Below are 20,818 nucleotides of genomic sequence, written 5' to 3'. Positions count from 1 at the left end.
TTGTAACTACTATCCCTGGGGGTTGTAACTACTATCCCTGGGGGTTGTTACTACTATCCCTGGGGGTTGTTACTACTATCCCTGGGGGTTGTTACTACTATCCCTGGGGGTTGTTACTACTATCCCTGGGGGTTGTTACTACTATCCCTGGGGGTTGTTACTACTATCCCTGGGGGTTGTTACTACTATCCCTGGGGGTTGTTACTACTATCCCTGGGGGTTGTAACTACTATCCCTGGGGGTTGTAACTACTATCCCTGGGGGTTGTAACTACTATCCCTGGGGGTTGTAACTACTATCCCTGGGGGTTGTAACTACTATCCCTGGGGGTTGTAACTACTATCCCTGGGGGTTGTAACTACTATCCCTGGGGGTTGTAACTACTATCCCTGGGGGGTGTAACTACTATCCCTGGGGGGTGTAACTACTATCCCTGGGGGTTGTTACTACTATCCCTGGGGGTTGTTACTACTATCCCTGGGGGTTGTAACTACTATCCCTGGGGGTTGTAACTACTATCCCTGGGGGTTGTTACTACTATCCCTGGGGGTTGTTACTACTATCCCTGGGGGTTGTTACTACTATCCCTGGGGGTTGTTACTACTATCCCTGGGGGTTGTTACTACTATCCCTGGGGGTTGTTACTACTATCCCTGGGGGTTGTTACTACTATCCCTGGGGGTTGTAACTACTATCCCTGGGGGTTGTAACTACTATCCCCTCATGATCCATATATATAGTCCTAGATCTGGTCCTATCTCATGATCCATATATATAGTCCTAGATCTGGTCCTATCTCATGATCCATATATATAGTCCTAGATCTGGTCCTATCTCATGATCCATATATATAGTCCTAGATATGGTCCTATCTCATGATCCATATATATAGTCCTAGATCTGGTCCTATCTCATGATCCATATATATAGTCCTAGATCTGGTCCTATCTCATGATCCATATATATAGTCCTAGATCTGGTCCTATCTCATGATCCATATATATAATCCTAGATATGGTCCTATCTCATGATCCATATATATAGTCCTAGATCTGGTCCTATCTCATGATCCATATATATAGTCCTAGATCTGGTCCTATCTCATGATCCATATATATAGTCCTAGATCTGGTCCTATCTCATGATCCATATATATAGTCCTAGATCTGGTCCTATCTCATGATCCATATATATAGTCCTCGATCTGGTCCTATCTCATGATCCATATATATAGTCCTCGATCTGGTCCTATCTCATGGTCCATATATATAGTCCTAGATATGTATAGTCCTAGATATGTATAGTCCTAGATATCTTCTCTCACTGTCACTGACAAAGCAAAGTACTCTAGAGAATGCTGATCTCTCTCTCTCATACGTCTTCTCCCTCTATCTTTTTCTCAATTCAATTCAATTCAAGGGGCTTTATTGGCATGGGAAACATGTGTTAACATTGCCAAAGCAAGTGAGGTAGACAATACACAAAAGTGAAACAAACAATACAAATTAACAGTAAACATTACACATACAGAAGTTTCAAAACAATAAAGACATTACAAATGTCATATTATATATATATACAGTGTTGTAACAATGTACGAATGGTTAAAGCACACAAGTTAAAATAAATAAGCATAAATAAATAAAATTAAATAAATGTCTCTCTCTCTCTCTCTCTCTCTCTCTCTCTCTGTAACGGCTGTTCTCCTCCTCTTCGTCCGAAGAGGAGGAGTAGAGATCAGACCAACATGCAGCGGGTTTAGAAAACATAATGAATTTATTAAACGACGAAGACGAACACGAAACAACACTTGGAATAATTACAAAATAACAAAACGAACGAAGACAGACCTGAAATAGAGAACTTACAAATAACACGAAGAACGTACGAACAGGTATAGACTACAAACCAAAACGCTACAGTCCCGTGTGGTACAAACATACATACAGACACGGAAGACAACCACCCACAAACAAACAGTGTGAACACCCTATCTTTATATGGTTCCCAATCAGAGAAACGTCAAACACCTGTCTCTGATTGAGAACCATATAAGGCTAATTACCAACGACCTAAACATAGAAACACAAAACATAGAATGCCCACCCCAACTCACGCCCTGACCAACTAAACACATACAAAAATAACAGACAACAGGTCAGGAACGTGACTCTCTCTCTCTCTCTCTCTCTCTCTCTCTCTCTCTCTCTCTCTCTCGCTCTCTCGCTCTCTCGCTCTCTCGCTCTCTCGCTCTCTCGCTCTCTCGCTCTCTCGCTCTCTCGCTCTCTCGCTCTCTCGCTCTCTCGCTCTCTCTCTCTCTCTCTCTCGCTCGCTCGCTCTCTCGCTCTCTCGCTCTCTCTCCTCTCTCTCTCTCTCTCTCTCTCTCTCTCTCTCTCTCTCTCTCGCTCTCTCGCTCTCTCGCTCTCTCGCTCTCTCGCTCTCTCGCTCTCTCGCTCTCTCGCTCTCTCTCTTTATCTCTCCTGCTCCCCTCTCTCTTTCTCTTCCCTTTAAACCTGGTCGGCTGGAGTAAAGCTTTGTCATGTCCAGGTGTTAGTGTAAACACCCTGCAGTGCAGACAGACCTCTATCCCTGTTCCTCTCGGGAGAGACAGGTGTATACTTGTGTAAGGAGTTGGTGTTATTCTTCAATAACACAAATCCCAACGCAAATCAGGGGGGAGAAAAAATACATTCATTTGAAAAGGACAAATCAAATATGTTATGCTGGGAAGTAGATGGTAGATGTTCAGTCTCCCCTGTCCTCAGCTTTTCTCCACAGAATAAAGCAACAGAATGACATGTATACCCCCCCCCCCCCCCTCCCACCCTAGCCTGGGGTTGACTAATCAGAAGTCCTTCCAGTACAACAGGGCCAATGGCCAAATAACAAGTATCCTGCTCCAGACTCAATGTACAGAACATAGCACACGTAGCTCTGAGTTCAGGACTGACATTCCACAGATTCTAAACAGCTGTTGAACTGAAAACCCACTTACCCTGTTGACCATTAGTACTCTGTTTAGTTTTTAGTACTCTGGTCCTCTCGTCCTCTCGTCCTCTCGTCCTCTCGTCCTCTCGTCCTCTCGTCCTCTCGTGCTCTCGTCCTCGCATCCTCTCGTCCTCTCGTCCTCTCTTCCTCTCGTCCTCTCTTCCTCTCGTCCTCTCGTCCTCTCTTCCTCTCGTCCTCTCTTCCTCTCGTCCTCTCGTCCTCTCATCCTCTCCGCTGTATATTTATCTACAACATATTCTTCAAGTCCAAGACACCAGATGAAAGGTACACATCTTGTGAATCAAGCCAACATGTCCAATTTTTAAAATGTTTTACAGGGAAGACACAATATGTAAATCTATTAGCTAACCACGTTAGCAAAAGACACCATTTTTCATTACTCCACCAGTTATTTACTCCATCAGTAGCTATCACAAATTCGACCAAATAAAGATATAAATAGCCACTAACCAAGAAACAAATTCATCAGATGACAGTCTGATAACATATTTATTGTATAGCATATGTTTTGTTAGAAAAATGTGCATATTTCAGGTATAAATCATAGTTTACATTGCAGCTACAGTCAGAAATTGCACCGAAAGCAGACAGAAAAATTACAGACACCAACGCCAAATAACCAAATACTCATCATAAAACATTTCTGAAAAATACATAGTGTACAGCAATTGAAAGACAGGCATCTTGTGATTCCAGACAATATTTCCGATTTATCAAGTGTTTTACAGCGAAAACAAAATGTAGCGTTATATTAGCTTAGCACAATAGCCAGAAACACTTGGGCGCCGGCGACTACGGCAGATATATGAAATAACATCATAAAATGGGTCTTACTTTTGCTGATCTTTCATCAGAATGTTGGACAAGGTGTCCTTTGTCCAGAACAGTCGTTGTTTGGATTCAGAACGGACACTTTCCCTCTTCATTTAGCAAGCGCGCTAGCCGGGTGCCACGACACTCTCCATGTCAACAAACGGAAGAGAACGGAACACAGTAAAACTCCCGAAAAAATTTCAATAATCTGATGAAACCATATTGAAAAAACATACTTTACGATGATATGGTGACATGTATCAAATAAAATCAAAGCCGGAGATTGTAGTCGCCTATAACGGAAGCTAAACAAAAGGCAATCACACTGTCCAGCTCGCGCTATTCAGAGTACCGAAAATGGTGGACACGAGATTCCAAGATGATGTGTTCCAACTCAGATCGAGATAATCACCTCATTTCTTCTCTCACAGCCTCTTGACAACCAGAGGAAGGTGTATGACGTGTATGTATACTAATAGGTCTTGTGCCCATGTATAGGCATGAAGAAGAACAGAGCATCGATTTCAGACATTCCACTTCCTGGTCAGGAAAAGTGCTGCAGAATGAGTTCTGTTTCACTCAGAGAAATAATTCAAACGGTTTTAGAAACTAGGGAGTGTTTTCTATCCAATAGTAATAATAATATGCATATTGTACGAGCAAGAATTGAGTACGAGGCCGTTTGAAATGGGCACGATTTAACTGGCTACTCAATACTGCCCCTTGCAGCCATAAGAAGTTAATATAGACAGTATACAGTATACATGGTTAATATAGACAGTATACATGGTTAATATAGACATCATATGGTTAATATAGACAGTATACTTAGACAGTTAATATTTTACATTTACCTGCTACATCACATTTATCAATCAAAGTGCTATTTGTTTGTTTTTTTGTGTGTGTTTTTTCTAAACAAAAATCTATTATAATCAAGACATGGGAGGAATAAATCATGTTTATCTCGACCAAATATAAATGAAACCAGGTTCTCATCACTGTTGATGTTTATTGCTTTGAACTGAAGAAATTGGAAGGACAATTTTTACATACAGTATTTTATGGAAATGATAAATGAGCCGCGTTGAACACCAATTAAGGCCGGTGGACACACCACATGAGGGACAGAGTTTTACTGTGTGTTTGTGCTGCAAATGTATTTTATACTCTTGATGCATGTGGTCTGTGTCTTCCTGTCCTTCTTGGCTCCACATCGTAGTGATTCTTCTTGTTGCTACCGGCTGTATACATGGTTAATATAGACAGTATACATGGTTAATATTCTACATCACAGAGATTCTTCTTGTTGCTACCGGCTGCAATCTAGAATGATAAAAACACTGAGTTCAGGGATTTTACTAACATCTCACTCACATATATAGTTACAGCAGGCCAAGGTAGGAGAGTCACACACACACACACACACACACACACACATGCAACAACATCACTCACACTTACTTCCTGTATTGAAGTTGTTGGTTCTGTGGGTCGGGGCGGATGGGGCATCAGCATCCTCCTCCTGAATCCTCCTCACGGATGCAGAAGCTGGGGTCCTTGGGATATGTTGCCTCCTCTGGATTTGAGGTCTTACCAACGCCTTGCCCAGCTCCTGGAGAAAGAGACGTCTCCTCTGGATTTGAGGTCTCACCAATGTCTTGCCCAGCTCCCCGAGAAAGATCTGTCTCCTCTGGAGCTTCCCTCTGTTCCAATCTGGGTTCAACGCCATCCAGATGACTAACACGTTGTACAAGATGATGAAGAATATTACAAGTGGCCAGCGTAGGGTTCTTCTTTTGCAGCTGTAGCCAGTTACCAGGGTTGTCTAAATTGTCCACCCCTCCTTTTGTAATCCGTTATGATTTCTGGTTTTTGATGTTCCCGGCCACAGATTCTCCCATCCCTATGCAACATACTCAGTACCAGATTTTCGCCTTTTTTTTGGCACTTTGATAGGCCTTGAACACAATAATATATTTATTTAATAAGTCAGTTTTAAGAACATACTCTTATTTTCAATGACGGCCTAGGAACAGTGGGTTAACTGCCTTGTTAAGGGGCAGTAGGACAGGTTTTTACCTTGTCAGCTCGGGGATTCCATCTTGCAACCTTTCGGTTAGAAGTCCAACGCTCTAACCACTAGGCTACCTGCCGCTCTGATTGATAGGCCTCTTCAGTGTATTCAACAGCTGAGGTGGGAGCTCTGGCTTGTTTTTTTTTCGTACTATTCCTACCATCGTCAGCTTCCTCTTGAGGAGCTCCTGTCCCAGCTTGTGAGAAGTAAAAAAGTTATCGCATTTGATGCTGTGGCCACGGAGTCGCTGTGTCACGTCCAGCACAACCCGCATCCCTTGGTTCTTCTCAGGGGCTCCTCCATCTGCATTCCCCGTATACACTTAAAAGTTCCACGCATATGAGGAAGTAGCCCAGATCTTGATTCCATATTTTACGGGTTTAGACGGTATGTACTGATGGGTTCAGAGGCCCCGAAGCTGCATGAATAAAATCAAATCAAATCAAATGTTATTGGTCACATACACATGTTTAACAGATGTTAATGCGAGCGTAGCAAAATGCTTGTGCTTCTAGTTCCGACCGTGCAGTAATATCTAACAAGTAATCCAACAATTCCACAACAACTACCTTATACACACAAGTGTAAAGGGATGGAATAAGAACATGTACATATAAATATATGGATGAGCGATGACTGAGCGGCATAGGCAAGATGCAATAGATGGTATAGAGTACAGTATATACATGTGATATGAGTAATGTAAGATATGTAAACATTATTAAAGTGTTGTTTAAAGTGACTATTGATCCATTTATTAACCTGTTTGGGCTGCAGCCCGACACCGGTACACTTATGACAACATCCAGCTCAAGTGCAGGGCGCGAAATTCAAAAGATATTTTTTTTTAAATATTTAACTTTCACACATTAACAAGTCCAAGACACCAGATGAAAGGTACACATCTTGTGAATCAAGCCAACATGTCCGATTTTTAAAATGTTTTACAGGGAAGACACAATATGTAAATCTATTAGCTAACCACGTTAGCAAAAGACACCACTATTCTTACTCCATCAGTTTTTTACTCCATCAGTAGCTATCACAAATTCGACCAAATAAAGATATAAATAGCCACTAACCAAGAAACAACTTCATCAGATGACAGTCTGATAACATATTTATTGTATAGCATATGTTTTGTTCGAAAAATTTGCATATTTCAGGTATAAATCATAGTTTACATTTCAGCTACAATCAGAAATTGCACCGAAAGCAGCCATAATATTTACAGACACCAACGTCAAATACCTAATTACCCATCATAAAACATTTCTGAAAAATACATAGTGTACAGCAATTGAAAGACAGGCATCTTGTGATTCCAGACAATATTTCCGATTTATTAAATGTTTTACAGCGAAAACAAAATGTAGCGTTATATTAGCGTAGCCACAATAGCCAGAAACACTTGGGCGCCCACGACCAGTTCACATGCACGACAGATATTAGAAATAGCATCATAAAATGTTTCTTACTTTTGGTGATCTTCCGTCAGAATGTTGGACAAGGTGTCCTTTGTCCAGAACAGTCGTTGTTTTGATCTGGAACGGCAAATATCCCTCTTCATTTAGCATGGGCACTTGCCAAGTGGCACGGATCACTCCAACGTCAACAAAGTCAGAGAACGGAACACGGCAAAACTCCCGAAAAAATTTCAATAATCTGATTAAACTATATTGAAAAAACATACGTTACGATGATATGGTCACATGTATCAAATAAAATCTAAGACGGAGATGTTAGTCGTCCATAACGAGAGCAAAACAGAAGGCAAATCCGTGTCCTCTTTCGCGCGCTCCAGAAACAGGAAATGGACGGTCACGTCAAACAAAGAGCTTTAATTCCACCTCAGACCAAGATAAACACGAATTGTTTTCTCTCACCGCCTCTTGACAACCAGGGGAAGGTGTATGAAGTGTATGTAGACTCTTACGTATCACGCCCATGTATAGGCATGAAGTTGAACAGAGCATCGATTTCTGACATTCCACTTCCTGGTCAGGAAGTGTGCTGCAGAATGACTTCTGTTTCACTCAGAGAAATAATTCAAACGGTTTTAGAAACTAGAGAGTGTTTTCTATCCAATAGTAATAATAATATGCATATTGTACGAGCAAGAATTGAGTACGAGGCCGTTTGAAATGGGCACGATTTAACTGGCTACTCAATACTGCCCCTTGCAGCCATAAGAAGTTCAAGTGTCCAGTTATTGGGTCTCAATGTAGGCAGCAGCCTCTCTGAGTTAGTGATGGCTGTTTAGCAGTCTGAGGTCCTTGAGATAGAAGCTGGTTTTCAGTCTCTCGGTCCCAGCTTTGATGCACCTGTACTGACCTCGCCTTCTGGATGATAGCGGTGCGAACAGGTAGCGGTGCGAACAGGCAGTGGCTCGGGTGGTTGTTGTCCTTGATGATCATTTTGGCCTTCCTGTGACATTGGGTGCTGTAGGTGTCATGGAGGGAAGGTAGTTTGCCCCCGGTGATGCGTTGTGCAGACCGCACCACCTTCTGGAGAGCCTTACGGTTATGGGCGGTGCAGTTGCCGTACCAGGCGGTGATACAGTTGCTGTGATACTTGCAAGTCGAGACCCAGGGCATCCAGCTTGATAATGAGCTTGGAGGGTACTATGGTGTTGAATGCTGAGCTGTAGTCAATGAATAGCATTTGAACATAAGTATTATTTTTTGTCCAGATGGGATAGGGCAGTGTGCAGTGTGATGGTGATTGCGTCATCTGTGGACCTGTTGGGGCGGTATGCAAACTGAAGTGCATCTAGGGTGGCCGGTAAGGTGGTGGTGATATGATCCTTGACTAGTCTCTCAAAGCACTTCATGATGACAGAAGTGAATCATTTAGTTCAGTTATCTTCTCGGGAACAGGAACAATGGTTGCCATCTTGAAGCATGTGGGGACAGCAAACTGGGATAGGGAGCGATTAAATATGTCCTTAAACACACCAGCCAGCTGGTCTGCCCTTGCTCTGAGGACGCGGCTAGGGATGCCGTCTGGGCCAGTAGCCTTGTGAGGGTTAACACGTTTAAATGTTTTACTCACGTCAGCCACAGGAGAGGGGCGCAGCCCTTGTTAGCGAGCCGCGACGGTGGCACTGTATTATCCTCAAAGCGGGAAAAGAAGGTGTTTAGTTTGTCTGGATGCTTGACGTCGGTATCCGTGACGTGGCTGGTTTTCTTTTTGTAGTCTGTGATTTCCTGTAGTCCCTGCCACATACGTCTCGTGTCTGAGCCGTTGAATTGCGACTCCACTTTGTCCCTGTACTGTCATTTCAATTGTTTGATTTCCTTGCGGAGGAAGGGAATAACTACACTGTTTATATTCAGCCATATTCCCAGACCTACTTCCATGGTTAAATGCGGTGGATCACTCTTTCAGTTTTGCGTGAATGCCGCCATCCATCCACGGTTTCTGGTTAGGGTAGGTTTTAATAGTCACAGTGGGAACAACATCTCCAATGCACTTCTTTATAAACTCATTCACCGAGTCAGCGTATAGGTCGATGTTGTTCTCTGAGGCTGACCGGAACATATTCCAGTCCACGTGATCAAAACAATCTTGAAACGTGGCTTCCGGTTGGTCAGACCAGCGTTGAATGGTTCTCGTCACTGGTACATCCTGTTTGAGTTTCTGTTTCTGCCTATAAGCCGGAATGAGCAAGATGGCGTCGTGGTCGGACTTGCAGAAGGGAGGGCGGGGGAGGGCATTGTATGCATTGCGGAAGTTAGAGTACCAGTTTGCATAGAGTCCAGTGAAGTTCATTGGTGTTTGCTTGATGGGGAATGTACACAGCTGTGACTATAACTGACGAGAATTCTCTTGGTAGGTAGAATGGTCGGCATTTGATTGTAAGGAATTCTAGAAGGTGAGAAGGACTTGAGTTCCTGTGTGTTGTTATGAGCACACCATGAGTTATTAATCATAAAGCATACACCCCTGACCTTCCTCTTCCCAGAAGGTGTTTATCTCTGTCTGCGTTATGTATGGAGAAGCCCGGTGGCTGGACCGATTCCAACAACATTTCCCGAGAGAGCCATGTTTCCGTGAAACAGAGAATGTTACAATCTCTCATGTCTCTCTGGAAGGCAAGCCTGTCTCGAATTTCGTCTACCTTGTTGTCAAGAGACTGAACATTGGCGAGTAGTATACTCGGGAGCGGTGGGCGATGTGCCCGTCTAAGGAGCCTGACCAGAAGTCTGCCCCTTCTGCGTTTCTGTTGTTTTCGGTCAGCTCCATTGTCCTGGGTGGTGGTCTGAAGAGAGGATCCGCTTTGGGAAAGTCATTTTCCTGGTTGTAATGTTGGTAAATTGACGTTGTTCTTATATCCAATAGTTCCTCCCTGCTGTATGTAATAAGACTTGAGATTTCATGGTCTAACAATGTAGGAAATAATACCTAAAAACACAAAATACTGAATCGTTTCCTAAGAGTGCGAAACGAGGTGACCATCTTTGTCGGCGCCATTTTACCCATTTTATCCATCCACCCACTTGTCCCACACTGACCTGATTGCAGCTAGCTTGAGTCTCTGCCACCGAGCTGGTCTGGTGTCTGGTGTCTCGGTTATCGAAGCAGATAATCCTGGAAATAATGTGGACGTTTTCCAGAGATATTGTTGCACGGAAAAGTTCTCTGCCAGCATCTGCATCCCACAGGGATTCTGTGGATTCCCCATTGGATCTGAAAACACCAGTATGGATAAGAACCCCAAAGGATGCATGTAAATACGATTGGTCTATCTCCTCCATCTCTCTCCAAAAACACACCTTCCCTCCAACATGGTGCAGTCCAGAATGATTTTCTGGATGGTGTCTGGGATGAACAGTTTAAAAGAAGACTTTATGTCCTGCACATGAGTAACCGCCATCCTCGTCGGCCCTGGTTGCATCCTTATCACATTGGCAGCCATGCGGGGTGGCTCGTTCCTTGGGCAAGAAGACCATTCAATAAAAATAAAAGAATTTGACATCTATATTTCTCCTCCTGCAGGCTGCTGATGAGTTGGCTGCTGACGGGCTGGTCCTGGGGCTGGCTGCTGATGGGCTGGTCCTGGGGCTGGTTGCTGACGGGCTGGTCCTGGGGCTGGTTGCTGACAGGTTGGTCCTGGGGCTGGTTGCTGACGGGCTGGTCCTAGGGCTGGTTGCTGACGGGCTGGTCCTGGGGCTGGTTGCTGACGGGCTGGTCCTGGGGCTGGTTGCTGACGGGCTGGTCCTGGGGCTGGTTGCTGACAGGCTGGTCCTGGGGCTGGCTGCTGACGGGCTGGTCCTGGGGCTGGTTGCTGACGGGCTGGTCCTGGGGCTGGTTGCTGACGGGCTGGTCCTGGGGCTGGTTGCTGACGGGCTGGTCCTGGGGCTGGTTGCTGACGGGCTGGTCCTGGGGCTGGTTGCTGACGGGCTGGTCCTGGGGCTGGTTGCTGACAGGCTGGTCCTGGGGCTGGTTGCTGACGGGCTGGTCCTGGGGCTGGTTGCTGACAGGCTGGTCCTGGGGCTGGTTGCTGACAGGTTGGTCCTGGGGCTGGTTGCTGACAGGCTAGTCCTGGGGCTGGTTGCTGACAGGTTGGTCCTGGGGCTGGTTGCTGACGGGCTGGTCCAGGGGCTGGCTGAGGGTCAATCTCATCCTCTCCTTACAACTCATTGTTAGACTCCGAATTGACAGAGACATGATCCTCATATAAAATTCTTGATCTTCCCAAGTGGAAGACGTTCCTTCCACACTGGCTTCTCTCTCTGCAGAGATCATTGTTGCCGTACTGATTGATTGTGGTAACGAGACACACAGGCAAAGCTATGTATTTGTTGTTTCCCTCCCCCAATTAACACCTGGCTGGGGTTGGGGGAAAATACAGATATTTTTTTTTATACAATGTATCGATATAATGTATCAAAATAATGTATTGTAATAACATTGTGGAGGTTCCCGCAAGACAAAGACATTGTTAAGTTTCACAAACTACGAAGGGTAAAGAGTGCAAGAAAAGCGGGAGACAGGCAGGGAGGTTCTTGGTGATATGTTGAAACAGCAGGCCCAGGGAGGTTCTTGGTGATATGTTGAAACAGCAGGCCCAGGGAGGTTCTTGGTGATATGTTGAAACAGCAGGCCCAGGGAGGTTCTTGGTGATATGTTGAAACAGCAGGCCCAGGGAGGTTCTTGGTGATATGTTGAAACAGCAGGCCCAGGGAGGTTCTTGGTGATATGTTGAAACAGCAGGCCCAGGGAGGTTCTTGGTGATATGTTGAAACAGCAGGCCCAGGGAGGTTCTTGGTGATATGTTGAAACAGCAGGCCCAGGGAGGTTCTTGGTGATATGTTGAAACAGCAGGCCCAGGGAGGTTCTTGGTGATATGTTGAAACAGCAGGCCCAGGGAGGTTCTTGGTGATATGTTGAAACAGCAGGCCCAGGGAGGTTCTTGGTGATATGTTGAAACAGCAGGCCCAGGGAGGTTCTTGGTGATATGTTGAAACAGCAGGCCCAGGGAGGTTCTTGGTGATATGTTGAAACAGCAGGCCCAGGGAGGTTCTTGGTGCTATGTTGAAACAGCAGGCCCAGGGAGGTTCTTGGTGATATGTTGAAACAGCAGGCCCAGGGAGGTTCTTGGTGATATGTTGAAACAGCAGGCCCAGGGAGGTTCTTGGTGATATGTTGAAACAGCAGGCCCAGGGAGGTTCTTGGTGCTATGTTGAAACAGCAGGCCCAGGGAGGTTCTTGGTGATATGTTGAAACAGCAGGCCCAGGGAGGTTCTTGGTGATATGTTGAAACAGCAGGCCCAGGGAGGTTCTTGGTGATATGTTGAAACAGCAGGCCCAGGGAGGTTCTTGGTGATATGTTGAAACAGCAGGCCCAGGGAGGTTCTTGGTGATATGTTGAAACAGCAGGCCCAGGGAGGTTCTTGGTGATATGTTGAAACAGCAGGCCCAGGGAGGTTCTTGGTGATATGTTGAAACAGCAGGCCCAGGGAGGTTCTTGGTGATATGTTGAAACAGCAGGCCCAGGGAGGTTCTTGGTGATATGTTGAAACAGCAGGCCCAGGGAGGTTCTTGGTGATATGTTGAAACAGCAGGCCCAGGGAGGTTCTTGGTGATATGTTGAAACAGCAGGCCCAGGGAGGAGGAAGACAGAGTGAAGGCACACAGCAAACCTTTTTGTTCAATTTTTACTTGTTTTCAACTACACACTAAACTTTTTCACACTTTTCTTACTCTCGGGGCCAGGGTATAAATGTGCTCTTTTAAACGTTATTTACAGAAAATGAGCCAAGGCCAATGAGTCTCAGGTTGAAAAAAGAATTAATTGTATCATTTTTATTTTAGTAAACATTGAGTCCCACAGATCCAAACACCAACACAAGGGTTAAGGCTGTTACCAAAGTTATACTAATTAAATAGTTAGTTAAATAGGAAATTAAATAGATAGTTAAATAGTTAGTTAAAAAGTTAGTTAAATAGTTAACTAAATAGTTAGTTAAATAGTTTGTTAAGTAGTTTGTTAAGTAGTTAGTTAAATAGTTAGTTAAGTAGTTAGTTAAATAGTTAGTTAAATAGTTAGTTAAGTAGTTAGTTAAATCGTTAGTTAAATAGTTAGTTAAGTCGTTAGTTAAATAGTTAATTACATAGTTAGTTAAATAATTAGTTAAATATTAGTTAAATAGTTAGTTAAATCGTTAGTTAAATAGTTAGTTAACTATTTAGTTAAATAGTTAGTTAAACATTTAGTTAAATATTTAGTTAAATAGTTAGTTAAATAGTTAGTTAAATAGTTAGTAAAGTAGTTAGTTAAATTGTTAGTTAAATTGTTAGTTAAGTAGTTAGTTAAATAGTTAGTTAAATAGTTAGTTAAGTAGTTAGTTAACTAGTTAATTAAATAGTTAGTTAAATAGTTAATTAAGTAGTTAGTGAAATAGTTAGTTAAATAGTTAAGCTAAGTAGTTAGTTAAATAGTTAGTTAAATAGTTAGTTAAATAGTTAGTTAAATAGTTAGTAAAATAGTTAGTTAAGTAGTTAAGCTAAGTAGTTAAGCTAAGTAGTTAAGCTAAGTAGTTAGTTAAATAGTTAGTTAAATAGTTAGTTAAATAGTTAGTAAAATAGTTAGTTAAGTAGTTAGTTAAATACACCAGGGCTGTACTCTACACCATGGCTACACAGGGCTGTACTCTACACCAGGGCTGTACTCTACACCAGGGCTGTACTCTAGACCAGGGTTGTACTCTACACCAGGGCTGTACTCTACACCAGGGCTGTACTCTACACCAGGGCTGTACTCTACACCAGGGCTGTACTCTAGACCAGGGTTGTACTCTACACCAGGGCTGTACTCTACACCAGGGCTGTACTCTACACCAGGGCTGTACTCTACACCAGGGCTGTACTCTACACCAGGGCTGTACTCTAGACCAGGGTTGTACTCTACACCAGGGCTGTACTCTAGACCAGGGCTGTACTCTACACCAGGGCTGTACTCTACACCAGGGCTGTACTCTACACCAGGGCTGTACTCTACACCAGGGCTGTACTCTACACCAGGGCTGTACTCTACACCAGGGCTGTACTCTACACCAGGGCTAGACAGGGCTGTACTCTACACCAGGGCTGTACTCTACACCAGGGCTGTACTCTACACCAGGGCTAGACAGGGCTGTACTCTACACCAGGGCTGTACTCTACACCAGGGCTGTACTCTACACCAGGGCTGTACTCTACACCAGGGCTAGACAGGGCTGTACTCTACACCAGGGCTGTACTCTACACCAGGGCTAGACAGGGCTGTACTCTACACCAGGGCTGTACTCTACACCAGGGCTGTACTCTACACCAGGGCTGTACTCTACACCAGGGCTGTACACTACACCAGGGCTGTATTCTACACCAGGGCTTTGACTGAACGATTTCTCAAAGACTGGACTTAAATAAGCGTTTTGCTGCTGAGGTTTTCCCATAATTCATAGAGGCATTGGTAGGCTGGTCACATACTCTGTCACCGACTCCAATAACTTTATCTCTCTCTCTCTCTCTCTCTCTCTCTCTCTCTCTCTCTCTCTCTCTCTCTCTCTCTCTCTCTCTCTCTCTCTCTCTCTCTCTCTCTTCCACTCTCATCTCTATTTCTTTCTGTCTCTTGTGCTCTTTCTCTATCCATGTTAATCTATCTTTCTCTCTGTCTCTCGCTCTATTGCTGTCTCACTCATTTGCTCTGTCTCTCTATATATATATACATCTAATCACTCACTCTCTATCTCCCTTTCATTTGACCTCTCTCCCATCATCCTGCATATTATTGCGATATTGAGTCTGAGTAGGGATTGTCTGTTATAATTGTCTAATAAAAACTCTACCATCCTGAAGCCGTTTATTGTAAGAGGTACTTATTTTAACGCAAAGTGAGCAATATATCCAGCAGGTATTTCTCACTGGTCACCCCCAAAGCCAACACCTCTTTTGGCCTCCTTTCCTTCCAGTTCTCTGCTGCCGGTGACTGGAACGAATTGCAAAAATCGCTGAAGTTGGATACTCATATCTCCCTCAGTAGCTTTAAACATCAGCTATCTGATCGCTGCAGCTGTACATAGTCATTTACATTACATTACATTTAAGTCATTTAGCAGACGCTCTTATCCAGAGCGACTTACAAGTACATACATTCAAACTTTTTTGTACTGGTCCCCCGTGGGAATCGAACCCACAACCCTGGCGTTGCAAGCACCATGCTCTACCAACTGAGCCACACGGGACTGTAGTCCATCTGTAAATAGCCCAGTCATTCTACCTACCTCATCCCCATATTGTTTTTATTTACTTTTCTGCTCTTTTGCACATCCTCATCTGCACATCTATCACTCCAGTGTTAATCTGCTAAATTGTAATTACTTCACCTCTATGGTCTATTCATTGCCTTACCTCCTTACTCCATTTGTACACACTGTATATAGACTTTTCTATTGTGTTATTGACTGTACATTTGTTTATTCCATGTGTAACTCTGTGTTGTTGTTTGTGTCGCACTGCTTTGCTTTATCTTGGTCAGGTCGCAGTTGTAAATGAGAACTTGTTCTCAACTGGCCTACCTGGTTAAATAAAGGTGAAATCATGTTTTGTTTTTTGTTTTAAACTGTTATTATAGTATAGCACCTTAATACAGACGAGGAGACCATTATTATACTATAGCACCTTAATACAGACGAGGAGACCATTATTATGCTATAGCACCTTAATACAGAGGAGGAGACCATTATTATGCTATAGCACCTTAATACAGAGGAGGAGACCATTATTATAGTATAGCACCTTAATACAGAGGAGGAGACCATTATTATAGTATAGCACCTTAATACAGAGGAGGAGACCATTATTATAGTATAGCACCTTAATACAGAGGAGGAGACCATTATTATACTATAGCACCTTAATACAGAGGAGGAGACCATTATTATAGTATAGCACCTTAATACAGAGGAGGAGACCATTATTATACTATAGCACCTTAAGGTCCATTTTCAGAGCATTCGACAAAGACCTTTGTTCGAAACGCATCATTGTCTTTCAACCTGAATTAATGATCATGAACTACCTGCAAAATGAATGCTGCCTTATCAAATTCAGATACACTGTCACACATGTTTTTTGTTGTTGAGTTGACAGTGTAGAGTGAACCACAACACTGACAGAAGTTCTCCTCTCCCTCTTCTCCTCTCCCTCTTCTCCTCTCTATCTTTTCCTCTCCCTCTTCTCCTCTCTCTCTTCTCCTCTCCCTCTTCTCCTCTCTATCTTTTCCTCTCCCTCTTCTCCTCTCTCTTCTCCTCTCCCTCTTCTCCTCTCCCTCTTCTCCTCTCCCTCTTCTCCTCTCCCTCTTCTCCTCTCTCCCATCCTCTCCCTCTTCTCCTCTCTCTCTTCTCCTCTCCCTCTTCTCCTCTCTCTCTTCTCCTCTCTCTCTTCTCCTCTCCCTCTTCTCCTCTCCCTCTTCTCCTCTCTCTCTTCTCCTCTCCCTCTTCTCCTCTCTCTCTTCTCCTCTCTCTCTTCTCCTCTCCCTCTTCTCCTCTCCCTCTTCTCCTCTCCCTCTTCTCCTCTCCCTCTTCTCCTCTCCCTCTTCTCCTCTCCCTCTTCTCCTCTCCCTCTTCTCCTCTCTCTCTTCTCCTCTCTCTCTTCTCCTCTCTCTCTTCTCCTCTCCCTCTTCTCCTCTCTCTCTTCTCCTCTCCCTCTTCTCAATGCCATGACTGGCACCGTAATGGCATTGAGATGGCACACAGCGCATTGGTAATGTTTCTCTGATCCCCGTCATAGATAATCACATGACAAATGACTGGCACCGTAATGTGACGGAGACTGGATATATATATATATATATATATAGTGTATATATGCAGTGTATTCAGAAGGTATTAGGACCCCTTGAATATCTTCCTCATTTTGTTACGTTTCAGCCTGATTCTAAAATGAAGAAAAACATATTTTATAATCCATGCACACTACTCCCTAATGACAAAAGTAAAAACTGGTTTTCTGAATTTTGGGCAAATGTATTAAAAATAGTAAACATAAATATGTACATAAGAATTCAGACTCTTTGCTATGAAACTCGAAAATTGAGCTCAGGTGCATCCTGTATCCATTGGTCATCCTTATGATGTGTAACGGAATTCCTCCTCCTCTTCATACGAAGAGGAGGAGTAGTGATTCGACCAAAATGCAGCGTGGTTATGTGACATAATGATTTATTAAACAAGACGAAGACGAAACGAAAATACACTTGATAAACTACAAAACAAATAAACGATGTAGACAGACCTGGACACGAACTTACATATAACGTGAAGAACGCATGAACAGGAAACAGACTACATACAAAACGAACGAACGAACGATACCGAAACAGTCCCGTGTGGCGTAACATACAGACACTGACACAGGAGACAACCACCCACCAACAAACAATGTGACACCACCTACCTTAATATGATTCTCAATCAGAGGAGATGAAAACCACCTGCCTCTAATTGAGAACCATATCAGGTACCCATTAAACCAACATAGAAACACAAAACATAGACTGCCCACCCAAACTCACGTCCTGACCAACTAACACATACAAAACTAACAGAAAACAGGTCAGGAACGTGACAAGATGTTTCTACAATTTGATTGGAGTCGACCTGTTTTGTAAATTAAAAAGATTGGACATGATTTGGAAAGGCGAAAAGCTTTTAAAGAGACTATTGTCTACAAGAGAACTGCTCTCAGTGTTGTGGAGTTTTTTTTTGCGTTGCCAGGAAGAGTCACACCATACTGTCTCATAGCCCTTTTGTCTCCGTCTAGCCCGCCATGTTTACACATCAGATACCATACTGTCTCATAGCCCTTTTGTCTCCGTCTAGCCCGCCATGTTTACACATCAGATACCATACTGTCTCATAGCCCTTTTGTCTCCGTCTAGCCCGCCATGTTTACACATCAGATACCATGAGTCATCTAGTTATTCACCTGACCATGTCTAACCATTCAAGGTCAATGTTTCTGCACCATTTCCTGTTCTATCCTATTTCTGGTCTTTTAGGTACATTATCTTTTGTTTCTGAGATGGAGAGGAGAGGTAGGAGAGAAGTGGATGGTGTGAGATTGAATGGAATTAGATGGGTTGATGAGAATCACAACCCCCCCCCCCCCCCCCCCCCCCCCGTTGACTTTGGGTTATTTTGATGAAGCAATCTCCATATGATGTGCTCAATGCAATCAGGAGTATCCCTCTAGCTTCACTACTGAGGCATTTCTGTTTGTCTCTTCTCTCACTGCAGATCTAGCATAAATCCTATTCACAATGTCGAGTTCCTCCTAGACCCTGGAGAGAGAACATTCACTTTTACTTCATGAAACAGTTGTCCTACACCCCCCCCACCTTGTCAACCCTCTTCTCCTCTCCCTCTTCTCCTCTCTCTCTTCTCCTCTCCCTCTTCTCCTCTCTCTCTTCTCCTCTCCCTCTTCTCCTCTCTCTCTTCTCCTCTCTCTCTTCTCCTCTCTCTCTTCTCCTCTCCCTCTTCTCCTCTCCCTCTTCTCCTCTCCCTCTTCTCCTCTCCCTCTTCTCCTCTCCCTCTTCATCTCTCTCTCTCCCCCTTCCTCCCCTCCTCTATTTCACAGCCTTCAATCGCTTTATATTTCTGCTAAGTCAGCGTTGCGCGTTCAAAACTATTGTTTGGCCAATTGGGTCCGCTAGCCGCCTCCCCCCCCCTGCCGCCCACCTCCAATCAATAGCTGTCTTTTCCAGTCACTCACCAACAGGCCTCAAACTCTGTTTGTCTGAGTCAGGATTTATTGTGCCTTTGCTCGGTTGAGGACTCAATCTGCCACACGCCATCGATCAAAATCGCAAGCGGCAACGATTAACTTTTCCTAGCCCGCAGAGAGACACTTGAACAGAACATTATCTCCCGGGCTCACATCACCTGGCGCCGGCCTCTGAGATTGGCTACTCGTTGGCGTGGTACTTTGTTACCTGGCCGCGTCACATCAGTCAAACTAAGGAGCAGAGAGGGAGAGCCGGAGAGGAGAGAGGTGACAGCGAAGAGAAGGGGCCAAGGATTCTTTCCCTTCTCTTTCAACTCCTATATTTTTTGCTTTGTCATATTTTATATACTTTAATATATTTAGGGGTATAGAGTGTTGGAGATTTTTGTGTCTGTCTGTGTCCCTGTCATATTTCATCGGTACTGATTGATATATTACAGACAGAAGGTATATGGTGTAATATATACATTACAGTACACTATCCAGAAAGTCCCATTGATATGTCACATTGATATACATTGATATACATTGATATGTCACATTGATATGTCACATTGATATGTCACATTGATATGTCACATTGATATGTCACATTGATATGTAGCATTGATATGTCACAGGTTTTTTACATTGATACATGTCTGTGTAGTATCATAGTGTCTGTAGTATCATAGTGTCTGTAGTATCATAGTGTCTGTAGTATCATAGTGTCTGTAGTATCTTAGTGTCTGTAGTATCATAGTATCATAGTGTCTGTAGTATCATAGTGTCTGTAGTATCATAGTGTCTGTGTAGTAGCATAGTGTCTGTAGTACCATAGTGTCTGTAGTATCATAGTGTCTGTAGTATCATAGTGTCTGTAGTAGCATAGTGTCTGTAGTATCATAGTGTCTGTAGTACCATAGTGTCTGTAGTATCATAGTGTCTGTAGTAGCATAGTGTCTGTAGTATCATAGTGTCTGTAGTACCATAGTGTCTGTAGTATCATAGTGTCTGTGTAGTATCATGGTGTCTATAGTATCATAGTGTCTGTAGTATCATAGTGTCTGTAGTATCATAGTGTCTGTAGTAGCATAGTGTCTGTGTAGTATCATAGTGTCTGTAGTATCATAGTGTCTGTAGTATCATAGTGTCTGTAGTATCATAGTGTCTGTAGTATCGTAGTGTCTGTAGTATCATAGTGTCTGTAGTATCATAGTGTCTGTAGTATCATAGTGTCTGTAGTATCATAGTGTCTGTAGTATCATAGTGTCTGTAGTATCATAGTATCTTAGTGTCTGTAGTACCATAGTGTCTGTAGTATCATAGTGTCTGTAGTATCATAGTGTCTGTAGTATCATAGTGTCTGTAGTATCATAGTGTCTGTAGTATCATAGTGTCTTAGTGTCTGTAGTATCATAGTGTCTGTGTAGTACCATAGTGTCTGTAGTATCATAGTGTCTGTAGTACCATAGTGTCTGTAGTATCATAGTGTCTGTAGTATCATAGTGTCTGTAGTATCATAGTGTCTGTAGTATCATAGTGTCTGTAGTATCATAGTATCTTAGTGTCTGTAGTATCATAGTGTCTGTGTAGTACCATAGTGTCTGTAGTATCATAGTGTCTGTAGTATCATAGTGTCTGTAGTATCATAGTGTCTGTAGTAGC

Source organism: Salvelinus namaycush, chromosome 27 (genome assembly GCF_016432855.1).
Source record: "Salvelinus namaycush isolate Seneca chromosome 27, SaNama_1.0, whole genome shotgun sequence".
NCBI classification, from domain to species: domain Eukaryota; kingdom Metazoa; phylum Chordata; class Actinopteri; order Salmoniformes; family Salmonidae; genus Salvelinus; species Salvelinus namaycush.
Note: the sequence above shows the minus strand (reverse complement) of the source record.